Source organism: Scyliorhinus torazame, chromosome 4 (assembly GCF_047496885.1).
Source record: "Scyliorhinus torazame isolate Kashiwa2021f chromosome 4, sScyTor2.1, whole genome shotgun sequence".
NCBI classification, from domain to species: Eukaryota; Metazoa; Chordata; class Chondrichthyes; order Carcharhiniformes; family Scyliorhinidae; genus Scyliorhinus; species Scyliorhinus torazame.
Genome location: NC_092710.1, coordinates 13,231,153 through 13,255,380, shown reverse-complemented (window position 1 = coordinate 13,255,380; position 24,228 = coordinate 13,231,153). Strand labels below are relative to the sequence as shown.

General features: G+C 52.2%; 1 long non-coding RNA gene across 1 annotated transcript in view; it reads left to right on the top strand.

Annotated features, from left to right (window-relative positions):
* The window catches only part of LOC140411560 (uncharacterized), a 32,201-nt gene that overhangs the window by 5,182 nt on the left and 2,791 nt on the right, over positions 1-24,228 (top strand). Inside the window, exons 2-3 of the long non-coding RNA XR_011940864.1 lie at positions 3,747-3,821; positions 7,276-7,389. This is a non-coding gene — a long non-coding RNA (uncharacterized lncRNA). The remainder of the gene's footprint in view (positions 1-3,746; positions 3,822-7,275; positions 7,390-24,228) is intronic.

Below are 24,228 nucleotides of genomic sequence, written 5' to 3'. Positions count from 1 at the left end.
GCACAGTTCCGGTCTCCGTATCACATTGGGAGTCACTGTGTCCAGTTCCTGTCTCTGTATCACACTGGGAGTCACTGTGCACAGTTCCTGTCTCTGTATCACACTGGGAGTCACTGTGCACAGTTCCTGTCTCTGTATCACACTGGGAGTTATGTGCACAGTTCCTGTCTCTGTATCACACTGGGAGTTACTGTGCACTGTTCCGGTCTCTGCATCACACTGGGAGTCACTGTGCACAGTTCCTGTCTCTGTATCACACTGGGAGTCACTGTGCACAGTTCCGGTCTCTGTATCACACTGGGAGTCACTGTGCACAGTTCCGGTCTCTGTATCACACTGGGAGTTACTGTGTACAGTTCCTGTCTCTGTATCACACTGGGAGTTACTGTGCACAGTTCCTGTCTCTGTATCACACTGGGAGTTACTGTGCACTGTCCGTTCTCTGTATCACACTGGGAGTCACTGTGCACAGTTCCTTTCTCTGTATGACACTGGGAGTCACTGTGCACAGTTCCTGTCTCTGTATCACACTGGGAGTCACTGTGCACAGTTCCGGTCTCTGTATCACACTGGGAGTCACTGTGCACAGTTCCTGTCTCTGTATCACACTGGGAGTCACTGTGCACAGTTCCGGTCTCTGTATCACACTGGGAGTCACTGTGCACAGTTCCGGTCTCCGTATCACACTGGGAGTTACTGTGCACAGTTCCGGTCTCTGTATCACACTGGGAGTCACTGTGCAGTTACGGTCGAGAGGTCAAAAACCACAGGGCATAGATTTAAGTTAAGGAACAGGAGATTTTAAGAAAACCTTTTCCCCCAGAGGGCGATGGGAGTCTGGAACTCGCTGCCGGAAAGGGTGGTAGAGGCGGGAACCCTCACAACATTTTGGAACCATTTAGATGAGTGATTGAAGTGCCCCAGCACACAAGGCAATGGACCAGTTGCTGGGAAATGGGGTTAGAATAGATAGATGCTCGAAGGCCAGCACAGCCACGATGGGCCGAAGAACCTCATTCTGTGCTGTGTTGTAAAACTCTCTGACTCTTTGGGCACAATGTAACTGCCACATTGCGCCCTGCGGGGATAGAGACACCAATTGACACCAATTAAGAGCAATCTACATCTCATTAACGTGAAGGAAGCCCAATCTAATGGCCTCCCTGGAAATTACCAGGCTTCCCAACGAGAGGTCTCGCCACTTGGCGCTCCTATTTAAAAAGGGGGAGCTGGCGCAATGATTGCTGCAGGAAGATGAGAACGTAAGTAGCCATTTCCAATCCCCGACACGCAGCTCGGGTACAGATGGCTGCCCTGGACTGGGGCGGGGTGCAGGCTGGGGTGAGGGGCTCACAGACCATTCTCCAATACTGTGCACATCCGTAGGTAGGGCAACTACAGCCTGTCTGTCTTCCCAGACACTTCCAGCACAGAGCCCATTCGTGGTTATATGCTGAAGGTCACTTCAACTCCCTTTGACCGAGAGCAGCCTCTGGCTGCACGATGCTATTGCTAATAAAGAATTGGCATTGTTAGTTATGTGTCCACACTTCACAGCTCGTAAGTGCATTTTCAGGTACACGCGCCATGTCTCAGACAAGTGTTATTGCCCAGCATTCCAATCAAACTGTGAGGCCTGATCGCTTTGCCTGAATACTGGAGGCGTCGGCACCACAGAGACAGCAGCCAACAATCAAAAACTCTCAAGCCGGGCTTCAGCACTGGGGATATTCCCACAACCAGCGGGTGAGTGGACGGACCCTGCAGACCCTAACGCCCATGAGGCCGAGGAGGAACCCAGAGGGGGACGCCAGCAACTGCCCAAGGTGCACAAGTGTCTTCGGTCATTCGAGGAGATGCCATAGGATACGTTGTCTCAACAAAGAGACAGAGCGGCACTTCTGCCATGTCCTTACAGACATGGCACCCTGTGGAAGTGGCAGACAACGGCTCCTGGTGGCCATAAAGGTCACCACAGTCCTGAACCCTTAGATAAATGTTCATTCCAAAGCTTGAGTGGGGACTTGGGCAGAATTTCCCAAGCCACAGCCCACAAGTGCATCCGTCAGGCAGCTGATTCTTCCCTTTCAGCTGGAACAAACCCATCAGGATGCCCAGATTGTAGGATTCTCCACCATCGGTCCAGGGGGGTAATAGATGGCACGCCTTGTGTGCGGGTCGCAGGGAGTGCCCTTCATTTAAAGGAAGGGGTTCCACTCCCTGAATGTTCAACTCGTGTGCAACCACCACCTCCGGATCCTGCACGTGTGTGCACACTTACCAAGAAGCATGCATGGCAGTTACATCCTGGGACACTCGGAGATCCCTGCCGGCTTTGAGGACCACCCAGGACGATGGATTGGCTCCGGGGTGGTATAAGGGGTACCTGCTGAGGCCTTGGCTGATTATGCCAATCTGGAGACCGAGGCGGAGACCCGATATCACGAGGCCAATGCTGCCATTGAGCGGTGCATTGGACTGCTGAAAGTGCGGGTCCGATACCTGGACCGATCTGGTGGTGGACATGCTGCACACCACCACCTCCCCCAAGCATCTCCCGCTTTGTGCTGGCCTGCTGTGCCCACCGCAACCTGGCACCACGGCAGGACTGCTGGAGGAGGAGGGACATGCAGTCTCGTCTGAGGAGGGGTCGCACCAGGAGGGCGGGGTTGGTTTGAGGAGGGGTGGTGTGGAGGGTTAGAGTCTGAAAATTGGAGCTAGTCCTTTCAGGACGGAAATTAGGGAACATTTCTCCACATAAAGGGAGGGAGAGGTTTTGAAATTCTCTTCTGTAACCAGCATTGGATTCTGGATCAATGGTTCATTCAAAGTCCCAGATTGATATCCAAAGATATTAAGGATACGGGGTGTAGGGGGGTTTATGGAGTTAGGTCACAAATCAGACATGATCTCATTGAATGTCAGGGCAGGCTCAAGGGGTAGACAGGTGGACCTCCTGTTCCTGTGTAACAGGCTGGAGAAGGGGCTGAATGGGGCCTCCTGTTCCTGTGTAACAGGCTGGAGAAGGGGCTGAATGGGGCCTCCTCCTGTTCTGTGTAACAGGCTGGAGAAGGGGCTGAATGGGGCCTCCTGTTCCTGTGTAACAGGCTGGAGAAGGGGCTGAATGGGGCCTCCTCCTGTTCCTGTAACAGGCTGGAGAAGGGGCTGAATGGGGCCTCCTCCTGTTCCTGTGTAACAGGCTGGAGAAGGGGCTGAATGGAGCCTCCTCCTGTTCCTGTGTAACAGGCTGGAGAAGGGGCTGAATGGGGCCTCCTCCTGTTCCTGTGTAATGGGCTGGAGAAGGGGCTGAATGGGGCCTCCTCCTGTTCCTGTGTAATAGGCTGGAGGAGGAGCTGAATGGGGCCTCCTCCTGTTCCTGTGTAACATCCTGGAGAAGGGGCTGAATGGGGCCTCCTCCTGTTCCTGTGTAACAGGCTGGAGAAGGGGCTGAATGGGGCCTCCTCCTGTTCCTGTGTAACAGGCTGGAGAAGGGGCTGAATGGGGCCTCCTCCTGTTCCTGTGTAACAGGCTGGAGAAGGGGCTGAATGGGGCCTCCTCCTGTTCCTGTGTAACAGGCTGGAGAAGGGTTCACCAGTTATGTGCATGCAGAGGTTAATCTCCAGGCTGGTAACCGGGTAGGAAAGTAGGCTTTGCAATGGGTCTATTGTCTTCTACATGTTTTCCTGATAAATGTTCCACTTCCGCACTTGTTATTTTGACCATTTTTTCCCTTTTGCCCGTTGCAGTCCCTGTGAAGTCCGAGGCCGAGAGAACCTAACATGTCGTCAAAAGGTTTAAGCGGAGAACTGAGTTCCTTAGGAGTAAGAGCCTTTTTTGTCTTCTCTTCAGTTTCTTGAGATGCTTTTCTCACCTGCATTTTGAACTCTCCGACGACCTCATTGTTCCAACTTGTCCCCCAAAGCTCCACAAGGCACAAACTGCACCTTGGTTCGATCCACGGGGCCCGAATCCTGCCTCGTAACTGCGTCGTAACTGTCACCCCCCCCCCGCCCACCATCGGTTCCTTATTTGCTAACCAGCTCCATGCTTACATCCGAAGTTATGTACCCTCTGCTTCTTAGATTTAAGCCTCACCTCCCAGCCATAAATCCCGCTATCGCCATCAATGAGGAGCCCCGAAAAGGTGAGTCGGACGTAGTTTATTCCCCACTCACAGTTCGGGAAGACAGAGAGCAGGCAACACTCCCAAATCCCAGCCAGGACCACCCTGAGCTGCTGCCCCCCCCCCCCCTCTCTTGGGCTGGCTTTTATCTCAGGGATTAACGGGCCCCGCTGTTGGGACTGATCGTATTCCACAGGCCCCACCGGGAGATCGATCGGGTCGCCCTCATGGCGGTGATAACACCCACTCCCCCTCCTCACTGGCCTCCAAACGTCTTTGCCCCCTCCCTCCCGAAAACGTTCTCTCCACCTTCTGGCTCGTTGCTCTTATTTAAAATCCTGTTCTTAAGTCAAGGACAATACATGGGAACAGCAGTCGACCATCGAGCTCCTCAACACGGTCGCACAAGTGGATAGCTCCAGGGTCCCAGGTTCGATTCCGGCTTGGGTCACTGTCTGTGCGGAGCCTGCACGTTCTCCCCGTGTCTGCATGGGTTTCCTCCGGGTGCTCCGGTTTCCTCCCACAGTCCAAAGATGTGCAGGTTAGGTGGATTGGCCATGATAAATTGCCCATAGTGACCAAAAAGGTTAGGAGGGGTAATTGGGGAGAGGGTGGAAGTGAGGGTTTAAGTGGGCCGGTGCAGACGCGATGGGCCGAATGGCCTCCTTCTGCATTGTATGTTCTATGACTGTGACTAAGCCATTCCGTCCACTCTTCCCTGATCTGTATCTTAACTCCATCTACACACCTTATCCTCCATATCCCGTATTTAAAACATGTTAAGGTTATCATACGCCATTACTTTCTGACATGTGGGGGGATTTCCCGCCCCCGTTACGTGGGGACGGGACTGGCCGAAGGAACAGGGAATAAAGCGGGATACCCAAAATGGCCTTTATGCCGGAAGGATTTCCCTGGGCTCAATGCTCCCATCACCTCTCCCCCCAACCAATGGCACACTAAAGTCAGGATTGCCATTTACATCTAATTTACAATGCAGATCAGGCATTTGATTGCTCCCCCACGTTGAATTGTCCATTCCTTCACACTGACGCGGATCATGGGCCGCACGGAGGCACAGTGGTTAGCACTGCTGCCTCACAGCTCCAGGGTCCCAGGTTCGATTCCGGCTTGGGTCACTGTCCGTGCGGAGTCTGCGCGCTCTCCCCGTGGCTGCGTATGTTTCCTCCGGGTGCTCCGGTTTCCTCCCACAGTCCAAAGATGTGCAGGTTCGGCGGATTAGCCGCGATCAATTGCCCTTAGTGACCACATGTTTAGGTGGGGTTACGGGGACAGGGTTGTGGCAGTGGGCCGAGGTCGAGTGCTCCTTCGGAGGGTTGGTGCAGACTCGATGGGCCAAATGGCCTCCAGTTGCAACTGTAGGGATTCTATGAAAGACGAGCGAGGAAAGATGATTCTATGACAGGTCACCCACAATGTGCCCCTGGCTAACACAACCGTCAGAGGCACACGGGTGTATCCAGACCCCAGAGAGGGAAACGGTCATGCCCGGGCAGCACCCTGACACTCCTTTGGCACTGCCAGGGGGCAGTACCAAGGCGCAGTGCCAGCGATGCGAGGCGTTTCACGAGCGGGGTGGGTTCTGTTTTCATGGGGGTCTTTGTTTTTTCTATTTTCACATCCTTGATCTGTTGCCTGCTCGACCAACGTGACATCGTGGGACCCCGCCTCCCGTTTTGTTTCACTGAAGCGCCAAGAAATACAGCGGGAAAAGCCGGCCATGCAGCCGCGGGACTGGACGCCGCTTTCCCCGCCCGAGTCGCAAAATCCCACCCATGAGGCGTTAACGCAGCTGCTTCCCAACTCCCGGGTAGGGTTGCCCGATGGGTCATGACCCCTTCGACATGCTGTGAACCACTTCTCCTTCAGAAGGTGACCCAGCTCCATCGGAGCTTCAGGAGGTGTGAAATGCCCACGCCCGCACCACACGACGGAGAATGCGGCACCACCCTCATCTGTTGTGGGTGACAGGAATGGAGGCTGACGCACCCTTTCCCAAACAATGAAAATCCAGCTGTATGACTTCGAACTACTCACCCGTCAGTAAGATGTCCAGCAAAATAATACCCACCTCGACCAAATATGCCTTTCCCAAGAAAGTAAACCTTGTCTAGGAAGAGACACCTCTTTTCTGATACCCATGTCTCGCAAAAGATACCCTTGTCTTGTAGGACATCCATGTTTAGCAAAATATAGGCTCGTTCAAGTAACCAGATTAATACTGTGGCTACCAGGGCAGGTCAGAGGCTGGGAATCCTGCAGAGAGTAACTCACCTCCTGACCCCTCCCCCAAAGCCTGTCCCCCATCGACAAGGCACAAGTCAGGAGTGTGAGGGAATATCTCCACTTGCCTGGATGAGCGAAGCTCCGACAACACTCGAGAAGCTCGACACCATCCAGGACAAAGCAGCCCCGCTTGATTGCTCCCCTTCCACAAACATTCACCCCCCCCCCCCCCCCCCCCCCCCCCCCACCGACGCACAGTCAGCCGTGTGCGTGTGTCCCATCTACAAGATGCACCGCAGCAACTCACCGAGGTTCCTCAGGCAGCACCTTCCAAACCCACCACCTCCACCATCTAGAAGGACAAGAGCAGCAGATACCCGGGAACCCCCCCCCCCCCACCTGGAGGCTCCCCTCCGAGTCACTCCCCACCCCGACTGGGAAATATATCGGCCATTCCTTCACTGTCGCCGGGGCAACACCCTGGAACACCCTCTCTAACAGCACAGTGGGTGTACCTACACCACAGGTACGAGAAGGCAGCTCACCCCCACCTTCTGAAGGGGCAATTAGGGACGGGTGATTAATGCTGGCCGAACCAGCATCTCCCACATCCCAAGAATGACATTTTAAAAAACTTTGTCTGGCAAAACGCACCCTTGTCTAGAAAAATAGCGCCTTTCTCCAGCAAAATCTGCCCCGATCTTGAAAAATATTGTGCATTTATTGATATAATTCATATGATAAATACCGCCAAAATCCTGAATTACTAACTAATTCTACTGAAATGTTCTTATTTACATATTGGTGCAAATCAACTCAGCTACCTGTGGCTTTCAGTGCAGAAGCAAAATCCATGTGACTCGTTCTCGTCTGACGGTAACTGTTTAAACTTCCTTTATTTGCAGGTCACGCAGATAATGGTGGGAGTAATCCAGGTGACATTTGGTATTCCCTTCTTCTTCGCCACAAGGAATTCGTTTGGATCAAATCTTGCGACTCCTTTCTGGACGGGAATATGGGTTTGTGAATACTTTTGCGCTTCAAAGGTAGAATTCTCAAGCCCTGTCTCCTTTGATGGGCACCCCAAATGGCATCAGTAGTGCTGAATATCCAGGTACCAGGAAGCTACAGGCCTGTTAGCCTAACACCTACCCTTGGGAAAATGCTGGAAGCCATTATTTCTTTAAAAAAAATATTTTTATTCAATTTTAGCAAATTTTCAATAAAACCCACCCCCTTACAGAAAAAAGAAAATCATAAAAAACACACAGATCAACATCGTACACTTATATCGCGAATTCCCCCAATGTACAAACCCCCCCCATGACACAATAATAAACACATACCCGAACCCCCCCCCCTTCCCCCCCCTCACCCCCTCTCCCCCAAACCCCCCTCCTCCCCCTCCTGGGGTGCTGCTGCTGCTGACCACCTCCTAACGTTCCACTAGAAAGTCTAGGAACGGTTGCCACCGACCCTCTCAAGGCAAATTGTACCCTCTCCGATTTAATAAACCCTGCCATGTCGTTAATCCAGGATTCCACACTTGGGGGCTTCGTATCCTTCCACTGTAGCAGAATCCTCCGCCGGGCTACCAGGGACGCAAAGGCCAGGAAACCGGCCTCTTTCGCCTCCTGCACTCCCGGCTCGTCCAATACCCCAAATAATGCCAATCCCCAGCTCGGCTTGACCCGGGCGTTCACCACCTTGGACATAGTCCTCGCAAAACCCATCCAAAACCCATCCAGCGCCGGGCACGACCAGAACATATGGGTGTGGTTTGGTGGGCTCCCTGAGCACCTCACACACCTGTCCTCTACCCCAAAAAACCTACTCAACCTCGCCCCTGTCATATGCGCTCTGTGAAGAACCTTAAATTGTATCAGGCTAAGCCTGGTGCAAGAGGAGGAAGAATTAACCCTACCCAGAGTGCCCGCCCACGCACCCTCGTCTATCTCCTCCCCAAGCTCCTCCTCCCATTTACCCTTTAGTTCCTCCATCGAGGTCTCCTCCTCCTCCTGCATCTCCTGGTAGATCGCCGAGACCTTGCCTTCTCCAGCCCACACCCCCGAGAGCACCCATCTTGAATCTTACGTGCTGGAAGCAGCGGAAATTCCCTCACCTGCCGTCTCACGAACGCCCTCACCTGCGTGAACCTGAAGGCGTTTCGGGGGGGGGGCAGCCCAAATTTCTACTCCAGCGCCCCAAGGCTCGCAAACGTCCCATCTATAAACAGGTCCCCCATTCTTTTAATTCCTGCCCGATGCCAGCTCAGGAACCCCCCACCCATTCTCCCCGGGACGAGCCGATGGTTCTCTCGGATGGGGGACCGAACCGAGGTCTCTACCTCACCCCTGTGGCGCCTCCACTGCCCCAAAATTTTCAGAGTCGCCGCCACCACCGGACTCGTGGTGTACCTAGTCGGCGGGAGTGGCAGCTGTGCCGTCACCAGCGCTCCCAGACTCGTGCCCACACAGGACGCCATCTCCAGCCTCTTCCACGCCGCCCCCTCCCCCTCCATTACCCACTTCCGTATCATCGCCACATTGGCAGCCCAATAATACCCACATAGATTGGGCAACGCTAGCCCTCCTCTGTCCCTGCTACGCTCCAGAAACACACTTTTTACCCTCGGGGTCTTATTCGCCCACACAAATCCCATGATGCTCCTGCTGACCTGTTTAAAAAAGGCCTTAGGGATCAGGATGGGAAGGCACTGGAACACAAAGAGGAACCTCGGAAGGACCGCCATTTTCACCGACTGCACCCTACCCGCCAACGACAGTGGCAGCATATCCCACCTTTTAAACTCCTCCTCCATCTCCTCCACCAGCCGCATCAAATTGAGCTTGTGCAGGGCCCCCCAACACCTGGCCACCTGGATTCCCAGGTACCGAAAGCTCCTTTCCGCCCTCTTCAGCGGAAGCTCGTCTATCTCCCTTCCCTGGTCCCCTGGGTGTATCACAAAGAGCTCACTCTTCCCCACGTTGAGCTTATACCCGGAAAAGTCCCCGAACTCCCTGAGGATCCGCATAACCTCCGGCATCCCCCCCACTGGGTCCGCCACATACAATAACAGGTCATCGGCATACAGCGACACCCGGTGTTCCTCTCCCCCCCGAACCAGTCCCCTCCGGTTCATGGACTCCCTCAGTGCCATGGCCAAAGGCGCAATTGCCAATGCGAACAACAAGGGGGATAGGGGACACCCCTGCCTCGTCCCCCGGTACAGCCAAAAGTATTCCGACCTCCGCCGGTTCGTGGCCACACTCGCCACCGGGGCTTCATAAAGTAGCCGAACCCAACTGATGAACGCCTCCTCGAACCCAAACCTCCTCAGCACTTCCCAAAGGTACCCCCACTCCATCCTATCGAAGGCCTTCTCCGCGTCCATAGCCGCCACTATCTCCTCCTCCCCCTCCACTGTAGGCATCATAATTACGTTGAGGAGCCTCCGCACATTGGTGTTCAACTGCCTTCCCTTCACAAATCCCGTCTGGTCCTCGTGAATCACCCCAGGGACACAGTCCTCAATTCTGGTAGCCAGCACCTTCGCCAACAACTTCGTGTTGACGTTGAGGAGCGAGAGCGGCCTGTACGACCCACACTGTAATGGGTCCTTGTCCCGCTTCAGGATCAGCGAGATCAGCGCCCTGGACATTGTCGGGGGCAGGGCTCCCCCCTCCCTCGCCTCATTTGAAAGTCCTCACTAATAGAGGGCCCAACAGGTCCATGTACTTCCGGTAGAATTCCACCAAGAACCCACCCGGTCCCGGGGCCTTCCCTACCTGCATGCTCCCCAACCCCTTAACCAGCTCATCCAGCCCAATCGGTGCCCCTAGCCCAACCACCTGCTCCTCCTCCACCCTCGGGAACCTCAGCCGATCCAAAAATCGGCGCATGCCCCCCTCCCCGTCGGGGGCTCAGACCTATACAGCCCCTCATAAAAGTCCCTGAATACCCCATTTATTCCCACCGCACTCCGCACTGTGTTCCCCCCTCTATCCCTAACTCCCCCAATCTCTCTCGCTGCCTCCCGCTTCCGAAGCTGGTGTGCCAGCATCCGGCTCGCCTTCTCCCCATATTCGCACATATTTGCTTTCCTCCACTGCACCTCCGCCTTCTTGGTGGTCAACAGGTCGAACTCGGCCTGGAGGCTTCGTCGCTCCTTGAGTAATCCCTCCTCGGGGACCTCTGCATACCTCCTATCCACCCTTAAAATCTCCCCCACCAACCTCTCCCTATCTCTCCTCTCCTTCCTCTCCTTATGGGCCCTAGTGGAGATCAGCTCTCCCCTAATCACCGCCTTCAGTGCCTCCCAGACCACCCCCACCTGCACCTCCCCATTATCGTTAGCCTCTAAATATCTTTCAATGCTCCCCCGGATCTGCCCGCTCACCTCCTCATCCGCCAACAGTCCCACATCGAGGCGCCACAGCGGGCGCTGGTCGCTCTCCTCCCCCAACTCCAGCTCCACCCAATGCGGGGCGTGGTCCGAGATGGCTATGGCCGAATATTCCGTGCCCTCCACTCTCAGGATTAGTGCCCTACTCATAATGAAGAAGTCTATCCGGGAGTAGGCTTCATGGACGTGGGGGTAAAAAGGAAAATTCCCTGGCTCCCGGCCTGGCAAACCTCCATGGGTCACTCACCCCATCTGGTCCATAAACCCCCTCAGCACCTTGGTGCCGCCGGCCTCTTACCCGTCCTGGACCTGGAACGATCCAATGCTGGGTACAACACCGTGTTGAAGTCCCCCCCATTATAAAACTCCCTGTCTCCAGGTCCGGAATCCGACCCAACATGCGCCTCATGAATCCAGCATCGTCCCAATTTGGGATTCATTTAAATTAATCTAGAATTGTGCAGTGTAGGTTAACAAGGGCTGCCCCACCCACTCACATAACTGGTTAGCAGTTACGTGTCAGTCACTTTAATCTACTTTGATCTAAAAGCAGGTGGGGGAGGGGAGTCAATTCAGGACAGTTTAAAAAGAGCAACTTGTAAACTCACTCCCAGTGAGTTCTCCCAGTGAGCCAGAGAGAAGACAGAGCCAGGAGTGAGACAGCAAAGAGTGAGTTCGGGAATTTGAATCTAGGTGGGAATTCAAAGCTGGGTGGGGAGGAAGTGCTTTTTATCCCTGGTAAGTGACTGGTAAGTAGTTTTTCTGTTTTCTTTTTCTTTTCATTGGTATATTTATTTATCTTTTCTTCGTTGTTTATTTTTGGGGGGGGGAAATTGTAGTTGTTGAAGTTAACCGAAGGTTTAAGACATGGCAGGAGATCTCAGACCCGTGTCATGCTCCTCGTGTGCGATGTGGGAGCTCAGGGACACGCCCACTGTCCCTGGCTCCTTCACGTGCAAGAGGTGTGTCCAGTTGCAGCTCCTGTTAGACCGCTTGACGGCCCTGGAGCTGCGGATGGACTCACTTTGGAGCATCCGCGATGCTGAGGACGTCGTGGATAGCACGTTCAGCGAGTTGGTCACACCGCAGGTGAAAGGTACTGAGGGAGATGGAAAATGGGTGACCAAAAGACAGAGCAAGAGTAGGAAGGCAGTGCAGGTGTCCTCTGCGGACATCTCCCTGCAAGACAGATATACCGCTTTGGATACTGTTGAGGGAGATGGCTCACCAGGGGAAGGCAGCAGCAGCCAGGTTCATGGCACCGTGGCTGGCTCTGCTGCGCAGCTGGGCAGGAAGAAGAATGGCAGGGCTATAGTGATAGGGGACTCAATTGTAAGGGGAATAGACAGGCGGTTCTGCGGATGCAATCAAGACTCCAGGATGGTATGTTGCCTCCCTGGTGCAAGGGTCAAGGATGTCTCGGAGCGGCTGCAGGACATTCTGGGGGGGGGGAGGGTGAACAGCCAGCTGTCGTGGTGCACATAGGCACCAACGATATAGGTAAAAAATGGGACAAGGTCCTACAAGCTGAATTCAGGGAGTTAGGAGTTAAACGAAAAAGTAGGACCTCAAAGGTAGTAATCTCAGGATTGCTACCAGTGCCACGAGGTAGTCAGAGTAGGAATGTCAGGATAGATAGGATGAATGCGTGGCTCGAGAGATGGTGCAATAGGGAGGGATTCAAATTCCTGGGGCATTGGAACCGGTTCTGGGGGAGGTGGGACCAGTACAAACCGGACGGTCTGCACCTGGGCAGGACTGGAACCGATGTCCTAGGGGGGGTGATTGCTAGAGCTGTTGGGGAGAGTTTAAACTAATGTGGCAGGGGGATGGGAACCGATGCAGGAAGTTGGAAGGTAGTAAAACAGGGACAGAAACAAAAGGCAGTAAGGGGGAAAGTGTAAGGCAGAGAAGCCATAATCAAAAATCAAAAAGGGCAACAGTACAAGGTACAGTGACTGAGGGGAGCTCAGTGAATAGGACCAGGAATACTAAAAAGAATAAAACGGGAAGTGAAAACATTAATGGTAAGTGACGCGGCAGGTTGTTACATGAAGATATGGGTTCAAAGACAAGGAAAATTAGGAGAAAAGTTAAGAGGAAATATAACTTAGGAGAGGTTACTGATCGAGGTGTTAAGATTTAGAACAGAGGTAAAAAAGCCAACATAAGTGTACTTTACCTGAATGCTCGTAGTATTCGGAATAAGGTAAATGAGTTGATGGCGCAAATCATCGTGAATGACTATGATTTAGTGGCCATTACTGAAACATGGTTAAAGGATGGTCACAACTGGGAGTTAAATATCCGAGAGTATCAAACTATTCGGAAGGACAGAGTGGATGGTAAGGGAGGTGGTGTAGCTCTGTTATTTAAGGATGACATCTGGGCAATAGTAAGGGATGACATCGGTGCAATGGAGGATAAGGTTGAATCCATTTGGGTGGAAATCAGGAATAGTAAGGCGAAAAAGTCACTGATAGGAGTAGTCTATAGGCCACCAAATAGTAACATTATGGTGGGGCAGGCAATAAACAAAGAAATAACTGATGCATGTAGAAATGGTACAGCAGTTATCATGGGGGATTTTAATCTACATGTCGATTGGTTTAACCAGGTCGGTCAAGGCAGCCTTGAAGAGGAGTTTATAGAATGTATCCGCGATAGTTTCCTAGAACAGTATGTAATGGAAACTACGAGGGAACAAGCGGTCCTAGATCTGGTCCTGTGTAATGAGACAGGATTGATTCAGGATCTCATAGTTAGGGAAATCCTCTCGGAAGGAGCGATCACAATATGGTGGAAAAAAATACAGATGGAGTGTGAGAAGGTTAAATCAAACACTTGTGTTTTGTGCTTAAACAAAGGAGATTACAATGGGATGAGAGAAGAACTAGCTAAGGTAGACTGGGAGCAAAGACTTTATGGTGAAACAGTTGAGGAACAGTGGAGAACCTTCCAAGCGATTTTTCACAGTGCTCAGCAAAGGTATATACCAATAAAAAGGAAGGACGGTAGAAAGGGAAAATCGACCGTGGATATCTAAGGAAATAAGGGAGAGTATCAAATTGAAGGAAAAAGCATACAAAGTAGCAAAGATTAGTGGGAGACTAGAAGACTGGGAAATCTTTAGGGGGCAACAGAAAGCTACTAAAAAAGCTATAAAGAAGAGTAAAATAGATTATGAGAGTAAACTTGCTCAGAATATAAAAACATATAGTAAAAGTTTCTACAAATATATAAAACAAAAAAGAGTGGCTAAGGTAAAGATTGGTCCTTTAGAGGATGAGAAGGGAGATTTAATAATGGGAGATGAGGAAATGGCTGAGGAACTGAACAGGTTTTTTGGGTCGGTCTTCACAGTGGAAGACACAAATAACATGCCAGTGACTGATGGAAATGCGGCTATGACAGGTGAGGACCTTGAGAGGATTGTTATCACTGAGGAGGTAGTGATGGGCAAGCTAATGGGGCTAAAGGTAGACAAGTCTCCTGGCCCTGATGGAATGCATCCCAGAGTGCTAAAAGAGATGGCTAGGGAAATTGCAAATGCACTAGTGATAATTTACCAAAATTCACTAGACTCTGGGGTGGTCCCGGTGGATTGGAAATTAGCAAACGTGACACCACTGTTTAAAAAAGGAGGTAGGCAGAAAGCGAGTAATTATAGGCCAGTGAGCTTAACTTCGGTAGTAGGGAAGATGCTGGAATCTATCATCAAGGAAGAAATAGCGAGGTATCTGGATGGAAATTGTCCCATTGGGCAGACGCAGCATGGGTTCATAAAGGGCAGGTCATGCCTAACTAATTTAGTGGAATTTTTTGAGGACATTAACAGTGCGGTAGATAACGGGGAGACAATTATTGTGGTATATCTGGATTTCCAGAAAGCCTTTGACAAGGTGCCACACAAAAGGTTGCTGCATAAGATAAAGATGCATGGCTTTAAGGGGAAAGTAGTAGCATGGATAGAGGATTGGTTAATTAATAGAAAGCAAAGAGTGGGGATTAATGGGTGTTTCTCTGGTTGGCAATCAGTAGCTAGTGGTCTCCCTCAGGGATCAGTGTTGGGCCCACAATTGTTCACAATTTACATAGATGACTTGGAGTTGGGGACCAAGGGCAATGTGTCCAAGTTTGCAGACGACACTAAGATGAGTGGTAAAGCAAAAAGTGCAGAGGATACTGGAAGTCTGCAGAGGGATTTGGATAGGCTAAGTGTCTGGCAGATGGAATACAATGTTGACAAATGTGAGATTATCCATTTTGGTAGGAATAACAGCAAAATGGATTATTATTTTATTTATAAGATATTAAAACATGCTGCTGTGCAGAGAGACCTGGGTGTGCTAGTGCATGAGTCGCAAAAAGTTGGTTTACAGGTGCAACAGGTGATTAAGAAGGCAAATGGAATTTTGTCCTTCATTGCTAGAGGGATGGAGTTTAAGACTAGGGAGGTTATGCTGCAATTGTATCAGGTGTTAGTAAGGCCACACCTGGAGCATTGTGTTCAGTTTTGGTCTCCTTACTTGAGAAAGGACGTACTGGCACTGGAGGGTGTGCAGAGGAGATTCACTAGGTTAATCCCAGAGCTAAAGGGGTTGGATTACGAGGAGAGGTTGAATAGACTGGGACTGTACTCGTTGGAATTTACAAGGATGAGGGGGGATCTTATAGAAACATATAAAATTATGAAGGGAATAGATAGGATAGATGCGGGCAGGTTGTTTCCATTGGCAGGTGAAAACAGAACTAGGGGGCATAGCCTCAAAATAATGGGAAGTATATTTAGGACTGAGTTTAGGAGGAACTTCTTCACCCAAAGGGTTGTGAATCTATGGAATTCCTTGCCCAGTGAAGCAGTAGAGGCTCCTTCATTAAATGTTTTCAAGATAAAGATAGATAGTTTTTTGAAGAATAAAGGGATTAAGGGTTATGGTGTTCGGGCCGGAAAGTGGAGCTGAGTCCACAAAAGACCAGCCATGATCTCATTAAATGGCGGAGCAGGCTCGAGGGGCCAGATGGCCTACTCCTGCTCCTAGTTCTTATGTTCTTATGTATACATTCACTAGAACCACCCGCACCACCTGCAGCTTACCACTCACCATCACGTACCGACCTCCATTATCTGCCACGATGTTCAGCGCCTCAAACGACACCCGCTTTCCCACCCCTCGATTCTTCGCATCCAACCCTGAGTGGAAAACCTGCCCTACCCACCCCTTTCTCAGCCTAACCTGATCTGCCACCTTCAAATGCGTCTCCAGGAGCATAAACACATCTGCCTTCAGTCCCTTCAGGTACGCGAACACCCGGGCCCTCTTGACCGCCCGTTGTGGCCTCTCACATTCCAAGTTATCAGCCGGATCAGGGCGGGAAAAAGCCCTCTCTGGCGCAGCTCCCTTTTGCGGCCTTATCTCAGCTCCCCCACCTCGGACCTCCCATTCCCCCCCCCCCTCCCCCGCAGGGCCCCGTCCTTCCAACCACCGACGCCCACACTCTCACACAACCCCCACTTCGAACCATTGACACAACCCCACCCAGCACCAAAGAACACAGAACAGAACATCTCCCAAAACACAATAACCACAATGACCCCGCCTCGACACCCCCTCCCAACAAACCCTCAGTCCGTGTCCAACTTTTCGGCCTGGATAAAGGTCCACGCCTCCTCCGGCGTCTCAAAGTAATGGTGTCGGTCCTTAAACGTGACCCACAGTCGCGCCGGCTGCAGCATCCCGAATTTCACCCCCTTCCGATGCAGAACCGCCTCAGTCCGATTGTACCCGGCCCTCTTCTTGGCCACCTCCGCGCTCCAGTCCTGGTACATACGGACCTCTGCATTCTCCCACCTGCTGCTCCGCTCCTTTTTTGCCCATTGTAGGACACACTCCCTATCCACCAAGCGGTGGAACCGCACCAATAACGCCCGCGGTGGCTCGTTAGACTTGGGCCTACTCGCCAGGCCTCGGTGAGCCCCATCCAGCTCCAGGGGCCCCGGGAAAGCTCCCGCGCCCATCAACGTGTTCAGCATCGTGACCACATAGGCTCCGGCATCCGACCCCTCCACTCCCTCTGGGAGACCGAGAATCCGAAGGTTCTTCCTCCTCGACCGATTCTCCATGTCTTCAAATTTTTCTTGCCACTTCTTGTGCAGCGCTTCCTGCGCCTCCACCTTCACCGCCAGGCCCAAGATCTCGTCCTTGTTCTCCGAGGCCTTTTGCCGCACCTCCCGGATCGCCGCCCCTTGGGCCTTCTGGGTCTCGACCAGCTTATCGATCGATGCCTTCATCGGCTCCAGCAGCTCTGCCTTCAGGTCCGCAAAACAGCGCTTGAGGAACTCCTGCTGCTCTTGCGACCACTGCGCCCACGCTGCCTGGTCTCCACCCGCCGCCATCTTGGTTCTCCTCCCTCGCACTTTCCGCTGCACCAAAATCACTTTTTTCACCGCTCCACTCCTGGTCCAATCCATACAGTGCCGGGAGAATCATACTGTCGCCTTCCCACACTGGGAACCGTCAAACAAATTCCGCTGGGGCCCTAAAAAGAGCCCAAATGTCAGTTTCTGATGGGAGCTGCCGAACATGGGACTTAGCTCCGCATAGCCGCAACCGGAAGTCCCTGGAAGCCATTATTAAGAAAGACATCATACAATCAGCATGGTTTAGTGTGAGGGAAATCATCTGTGACAAATCTGCTCGAGTTTAAAGATGTAACAAGCAGGGTGGATAAAGGGAAACCAGTAAATCTAGTGTATTTAGATTTCCAAAAGGTGCCGCATAAAAGGTTACGGCCAAGGTAAGGTGGGGGATTCTCCGTCGCAGCTCCGCCCAGCTACCACTGCTCACGAGGGCAGAGAATTTGGCCACGCCGTTCGTTGGCGGTGGGATTTACCAGCTCGCCACTTGTCAATGGGACAACTGACCACCCCACGCCGCTGGGAAACCCACAGCTTCCGGCAGGATTAGAGAATCCCGCCACCAGCGAACGGCCAGGAGCCCCGCCCAAGCACTTCTGGTGTTGCGGGTGATATATTGGCCTGGATGAAGGGCTCGCTCACTGATGAGCAACAGAGACTCGGGGTGAATGAGCCATTTTAAAGTGAGCAAACTCTGACGAGTGAAGTATCATCGGGATCACCAAGGAAGAATAGATTTAATGGAATGGACAAGAGGGGATTTGTGGAAACATTTCTTCACCCAGAGGGTGAGAGAAGGGGCCGGTTTAGCACAATGGGCTAAACAGCTGGCTTGTAATGCAGAACAAGGCCAGCAGCGCAGGTTCAATTCCCGTACCAGCCTCCCCGAACAGGCGCTAGAATGTGGCGACTAGGGGCTTTTCACAGTAACTTCAGTGAAGCCAACTTGTGACAAGAAGCGATTATTATTATTGATGGCTGGCACAGACACGATTGGCCGAAGGGCCTCTTTATGTGTGACTCTGTCACTATCAGTGCTGGGGCCTCAACTATTTCCGATCTATATTCAGAGTTGAATGAAGGGACTGAGCGCATTGCAGCCAAATCTGCCGACAATACAAAAATAGGGAGGAAAGCAAGCTGTGAGGGGGATACAAAGAGAATGCAAAGGGATATAAGATAGCTTGGTTGTGGGGCGGGGGGGGGGGAGTTTTCTCGCAGTGGGACAAAAAATGTTTGTATATTTTAAAAAGGGTCAAGATGGAGGAGAAAGGTCACAGTGTAAAGTTGTTGAACCCAACGGTGAGTCCTGAGGGCTCAACCGTGCCTCATCGGAAAATGAGAGGATGCTCCTGCCAACTACGTTTCCTCCGCCTCATGACTTACTCATCTTTGTTGAAATTTCTCCGCGCTCCCACCAATCCCACCTTCTACTCTGCTCCACCCCTCTCTTGTACAGGATATAATCCATCACATTTCTACCTCTCTTTAACCCTAAAGCAGAGACACACCGACTCAAAACATTGGGCGGAATTTTCTGAACCAATGACAGTGCAATTTTTGGCTCGGAAGTCGGTGTTACTCCCGGGGGCGCGATCCAGACCACCATTTTAAGCGCTTGGAAAATATTTTCTGCTTCGGGTAGAGGCAGAGCCAACAGGCACCCTTCTTACTCAAGCTGCTTAATTCAGAGATCACATTGCTGTCATACCTAAACACTTAAACCTCTTGGGCAGTCACTCCAGACATTGAAAACCACCTCCCACCCCACCCCAACCAGAGGAGGCACGATGTTGCCTTCCCTTTCGGAATCTCATCAACCCAGTCCATTAAGATTGGCTCCTTGACTTTCATCCCAACACCAGCACCAGCCCCCCCGAAACCCCATGTGCCTTGCATCCACCCCTGCACCATACTCCCATACCATGGACAGCAGACTTTCGCGGACTTCAGGACCACCAACCATTACCCCTTCTCTCTACCCCGCGGTGCTCACCTCCTTCCTCCCTATCGGAGGTCATGGCTCCTGGTTCCTGGTTTTAAAAAGCAGGAGTTGTTTGCACCGGCGTGACGTGGCGCCTGGCGGGTGGGATGGTCCGATGAGGGCCGCGACGTTAACCGCACTAAGTATATGGTCATGGTTCAAACCGACGTTAATCAGGCGGGAGCCCTTCCTGGGCGGTGGACCTGATCGCATCATCAGGGAGGACCCGGGAAGGTCTCGATCGAAAATCTCCCCGGTGCAACTCCTGTTTTTGGCCTCTCGCGAGATTTAGAGGCCATGGCTGGATTTATGCCCGCGGCTAACGGGGCCACTAACTTGCGCCCATATTGTCCCTTTCCACAGATGCTGCCAGGAAAGCGGAGTTTTTCCAGCATGTTCTGTTTTTGCAAAGGGATCATAGAATTTACAGTGCAGAAGGAGGCCATTCGGCCCATCGAGACTGCACCGGCTCTTGGGAAGACCACCCCACCCAAGGTCAACACCTCCACCCTATCCCCATAACCCAGTAACCCCACCCAACACTAAGGGCAATTTTGGACACTAAGGGCAATTTAGCATGGCCAATCCACCTAACCCGCACATCTTTGGACTGTGGGAGGAAACCGGAGCACCCGGAGGAAACCCACGCACACACGGGGAGGATGTGCAGACTCCGCACAGACAGTGACCCAAGCCGGGAATCGAACCTGGGACCCTGGAGCTGTGAAGCAATTGTGCTACCCACCATGCCACCGTGCTGCCAGTCAGGAGGATCTAGATGGGTTAAGCGAATGGGCAAGAAAAATGGCAGCTGGAGCAGAACGTGGTAAAATATGAGATTAGTCACTTGGATGGAAAGAAAAGAAGAGCAGAATATTATTTAAACAGAGAGAGACTGCAGTGTGCCGGGGTAGAGCGATAACTGGGTGTCCTTGTACAGGAATCTCAAAACGTGGGCATGCAGATCGAGCAGTAATTTGGAATGATAATTAAATATGGGCCTTTAATGAAAGGGAGGTGGAGTCTTGCTACAGTTGTACAGGGCGTTGGAGGGGTCCACTTGCATTGAAGGCAGTTCAGAGAACCAGATTGGTCCCTGAGAGGGTTGACCGATGACGAGAAGCTGAGTAACGGGGGGGGCCTATATTCTCGACAGTTCGGAGGGCTGGCAGGTGATATTATTAGAACTGGCGTGAATCCCGCCCCCGCCCGTTGCCGAATTCTCCGGCACCGGAGATTCGGTGGGGACGAGAATCGTGCCGCGCCGGTTGGCGCGCCCCCCCCCCCCCCCGGCGATTCTCCGACCCGGATGGGCCGAAGTCCCGCTGCTGGAATGCCTGTCCCGCCGGCGTGGATTCAACCACCTCTCTTACCGGCGGGACAAGACGGCGCGGGCGGGCTCCGGGGTCCTGGGGGGGGGGGCGCGGGGTGATCTGGCCCCGGGGGGGTGCCCCCACGGTGGCCTGGCCTGCGATCGGGGCCCACCGATCCGCAGGCGGGCCTGTGCCGTGGGGGCACTCTTTTCCTTCCTCCTTCGCCACGGTCTCCACCATGGTGGAGGCGGAAGAGACCCCCGCCACTGCGCATGCGCGGGGATGCCATGAGCGGCCGCTAATGCTCCCGCGCATGCGCCGCCCGGAGATGTCATTTCCGCGCCAGCTGGCGGGGCGGAAATCAGTCTGGCGCGGGCCTAGCCCCTCATGGTTAGGGCTCGGCCCCCCAAGATGCGGAGGATTCCGCACCTTTGGGGCGGCGCGATGCCCGACTGATTTGCGCCGTTTTGGCGCCGGTCGGCGGACATCGCGCCGATTACGGAGAATTTCACCCAGGAACCGAGAACGAGGAGGTTCCAGTTTAAAAATGAAGAGGTGTCCCTTTGAAGATGGAGGTGAGGAGGAACTTCCGCTCTCAGCGGCTTGTTGGTCTTTGGAAAGCCCTGCCTCAGAGACTGGTGAAGGCAGCAGGTCACTGTGGTAGTATGCATTAGGGGTCATGTGGGACTGTGAAGCCGTGATGTCATTGGCTGACAGATCCCGGGTCCTGGTTGGCTGTTGACCTCTAGCTCCGCCCTGAAGGCGGAGTATAAGAACCAGGAGTTCTCCCCCGCAGGCCAGTCTGCTACTGAACTGCGGGGAACAAGTCACGCTTAACAAAGCCTCATCGACTTCATCTCTCTCATGAGTCTTTGTGCGCTACAGTCACTGAACACATTCAGAGCTGGGTTGCACAGATCTTTGATCAATGCAGGATTTTCCGGGAACAAACAGCTAAGTGGAGCTAAGGAATGCCGCCTGCGAGCGACCCTATTACTCTAAACTGTGTCTGTGAGTGCGCGAGTGTGTGTGGGAATGAGGGAGTGTGTGTTTGTGACCCGGTGTTTGCCCTGTGGCATATTATGAACGAATTTGCACAGCACTGATTTCTAACAGTCTGAATCTCCATCAAAGACCTACCTACCGGCTGAATAGCATTCAGAAAATAACATTGTAGGAACAGAAAGAAGCCCACTCGAACCTGTTACACAGGGACAGGAGGAGGCCCCATTCAGCCCCTTCTCCAGCCCGTTACACAGGGACAGGAGGAGGCCCCATTCAGCCCCTTCTCCAGCCTGTTACACAGGGACAGGAGGAGGCCCCATTCAGCCCCTTCTCCAGCCTGTTACACAGGGACAGGAGGAGGCCCCATTCAGCCCCTTCTCCAGCCTGTTACACAGGGACAGGAGGAGGCCCCATTCAGCCCCTTCTCCAGCCTGTTACACAGGAACAGGAGGAGGCCCCATTCAGCCCCTTCTCCAGCCTGTTACACAGGAACAGGAGGAGGCCCCATTCAGCCCCTTCTCCAGTCTGTTACACAGGAACAGGAGGAGGCCCCTGAAGGAATCTTAAATTTATAGGGATCTTAACCTGTCGAACTACGCCAAGTTTGGGGGAAGCTTAGTTGATGAATCAAGTCCTGGCGCAATACGACAAGTTGTAAGATTTGTACTATTTGGAGACTGTGTTAAGTTAGTTCGATTCCTTGTATTATTCGACTGTGTATAGTTGAAGGAATTTATATCATCTCTGCTATTCGGTTATCAGTAGCACTTTGCGAATACTGGAACTCAGCAGAAATTTGCAGTATAAACTCCTCAGGTGCCAAAAAGAATTGTTTTATTTGTAGTCGCTTGATTACAATTTGAAAGTCATTTAAAAGGCAATTCGTAGACAATTCAAAGCTTTCAGAGAATTACAGACATTATCTTTCTTTGCTTAGGCAGACAGCTCGAAAGTAACTTTTAAAAGGTCAAAGTCTGGCAATGAAACATGAAGAGAGAGAGAAAGCTAATCTTCAGCTAAACTCAAACTCAAAGTCAAAAGTGGACTAACATCACTGACACAGACTGTTAGACTGACAGAACCCCCAAAAGACATCTCTAAAATGGAGACTATAAAGGACAAAACTGACTAAACTAAACACTAAAACAAAACTTAACCTAAAACAAAACTTACAAAGACAATACTCACAAAGACAACAAAACCCAACCTAACCTAAAATGGCCGGGAGAAACCTTTTAGTTATACACTTTCATATCTGTCTTAAGTCATCTAATTACACCCCAATATAATCCTAATTGGTTTGGGTTAGACTCAAACACATTTGATTTGATGGCAAGCCGTCCATCTTCAATGTGCAACATCAGCTTTTCTGACCTAGCTGTTATCTGCATTGTGAACAATGGTGCCTTCATGTTGCTGTGTATTCAATCCCTTGACCTTGACAATTAGCACAAGACAGTGTCAAATTATCTTGCAACTGTGCTTTTTTTTTAATGTCACACTGTCTTTGAAAATATGCATTTGCCAGAACAACGGACTTCAGTATAAGTGAATTATGCTGTATAAATGGGTATTAAAAGTGGGGCTCAACATTTATGCTTAAACAGCTATCTTTTACCTATACTAGTTGTATTCGAAATACCTGGCTTCTACAGCCCCATTCAGCCCCTTCTCCAGCCTGTTACACAGGAACAGGAGGAGGGCCCATTCAGCCCCTTCTCCAGCCCGTTACACAGGAACAGGAGGAGGCCCCATTCAGCCCCTTCTCCAGCCTGTTACACAGGAACAGGAGGAGGCCCCATTCAGCCCCTTCTCCAGCCTGTTACACAGTAACAGGAGGAGGCCCCATTCAGCCCCTTCTCCAGCCTGTTACACAGGAACAGGAGGAGGTCCCATTCAGCCCCTTCTCCAGCCTGTTACACAGGAACAGGAGGAGGTCCCATTCAGCCCCTTCTCCAGCCTGTTACACAGGAACAGGAGGAGGCCCTATTCAGCCCCTTCTCCAGCCTGTTACACAGGAACAGGGGGAGGCCCCATTCAGCCCCTTCTCCAGCCTGTTACACAGGAACAGGAGGAGGCCCCATTCAGCCCCTTCTCCAGCCTGTTACACAGGAACAGGAGGAGGCCCCGTTCAGCCCCTTCTCCAGCCTGTTACACAGGAACAGGAGGAGGCCCCATTCAGCCCCTTCTCCAGCCCGTTACACGGGAACAGGAGGAGGCCCCATTCAGCCCCTTCTCCAGCCCGTTACACAGGAACAGGAGGAGGCCTCATTCAGCCCTTTCTCCAGCCCGTTACACAGGAACAGGAGGAGGTACCATTCAGCCCCTTCTCCAGCCTGTGACACAGGAACAGGAGGAACCTGTGGGGCACCTTGAACCTGTTCTGCCGTTCAATCAGATAATTGCTGAATTTAGTCCCTTCCATTTCGTCCATTCCCGTTCTGAATAAATCTCAATCCATCTCTGCCTTGGAAGCTTCAATTGAGCCTTGAATGCTTTGGAGGGAGCAAGTTGCTGATTCACAACCCCCCCCCCCCCCCCCGACCCCAATCCCCCCCTCACCCCCGATCCCCATCTCCCTTTCTGTGGTTTACCCCTGAACAATCTCACTCTAATTGTCAGAATACCTCTCACCATAATAAATAGTTTCTCTCCATCGACCTTACCAACTTCTTTCATTGTATGAGGAGAGTCGGGGTCGAAGAACGAGAGGAGATCTCATTGAAACGTATA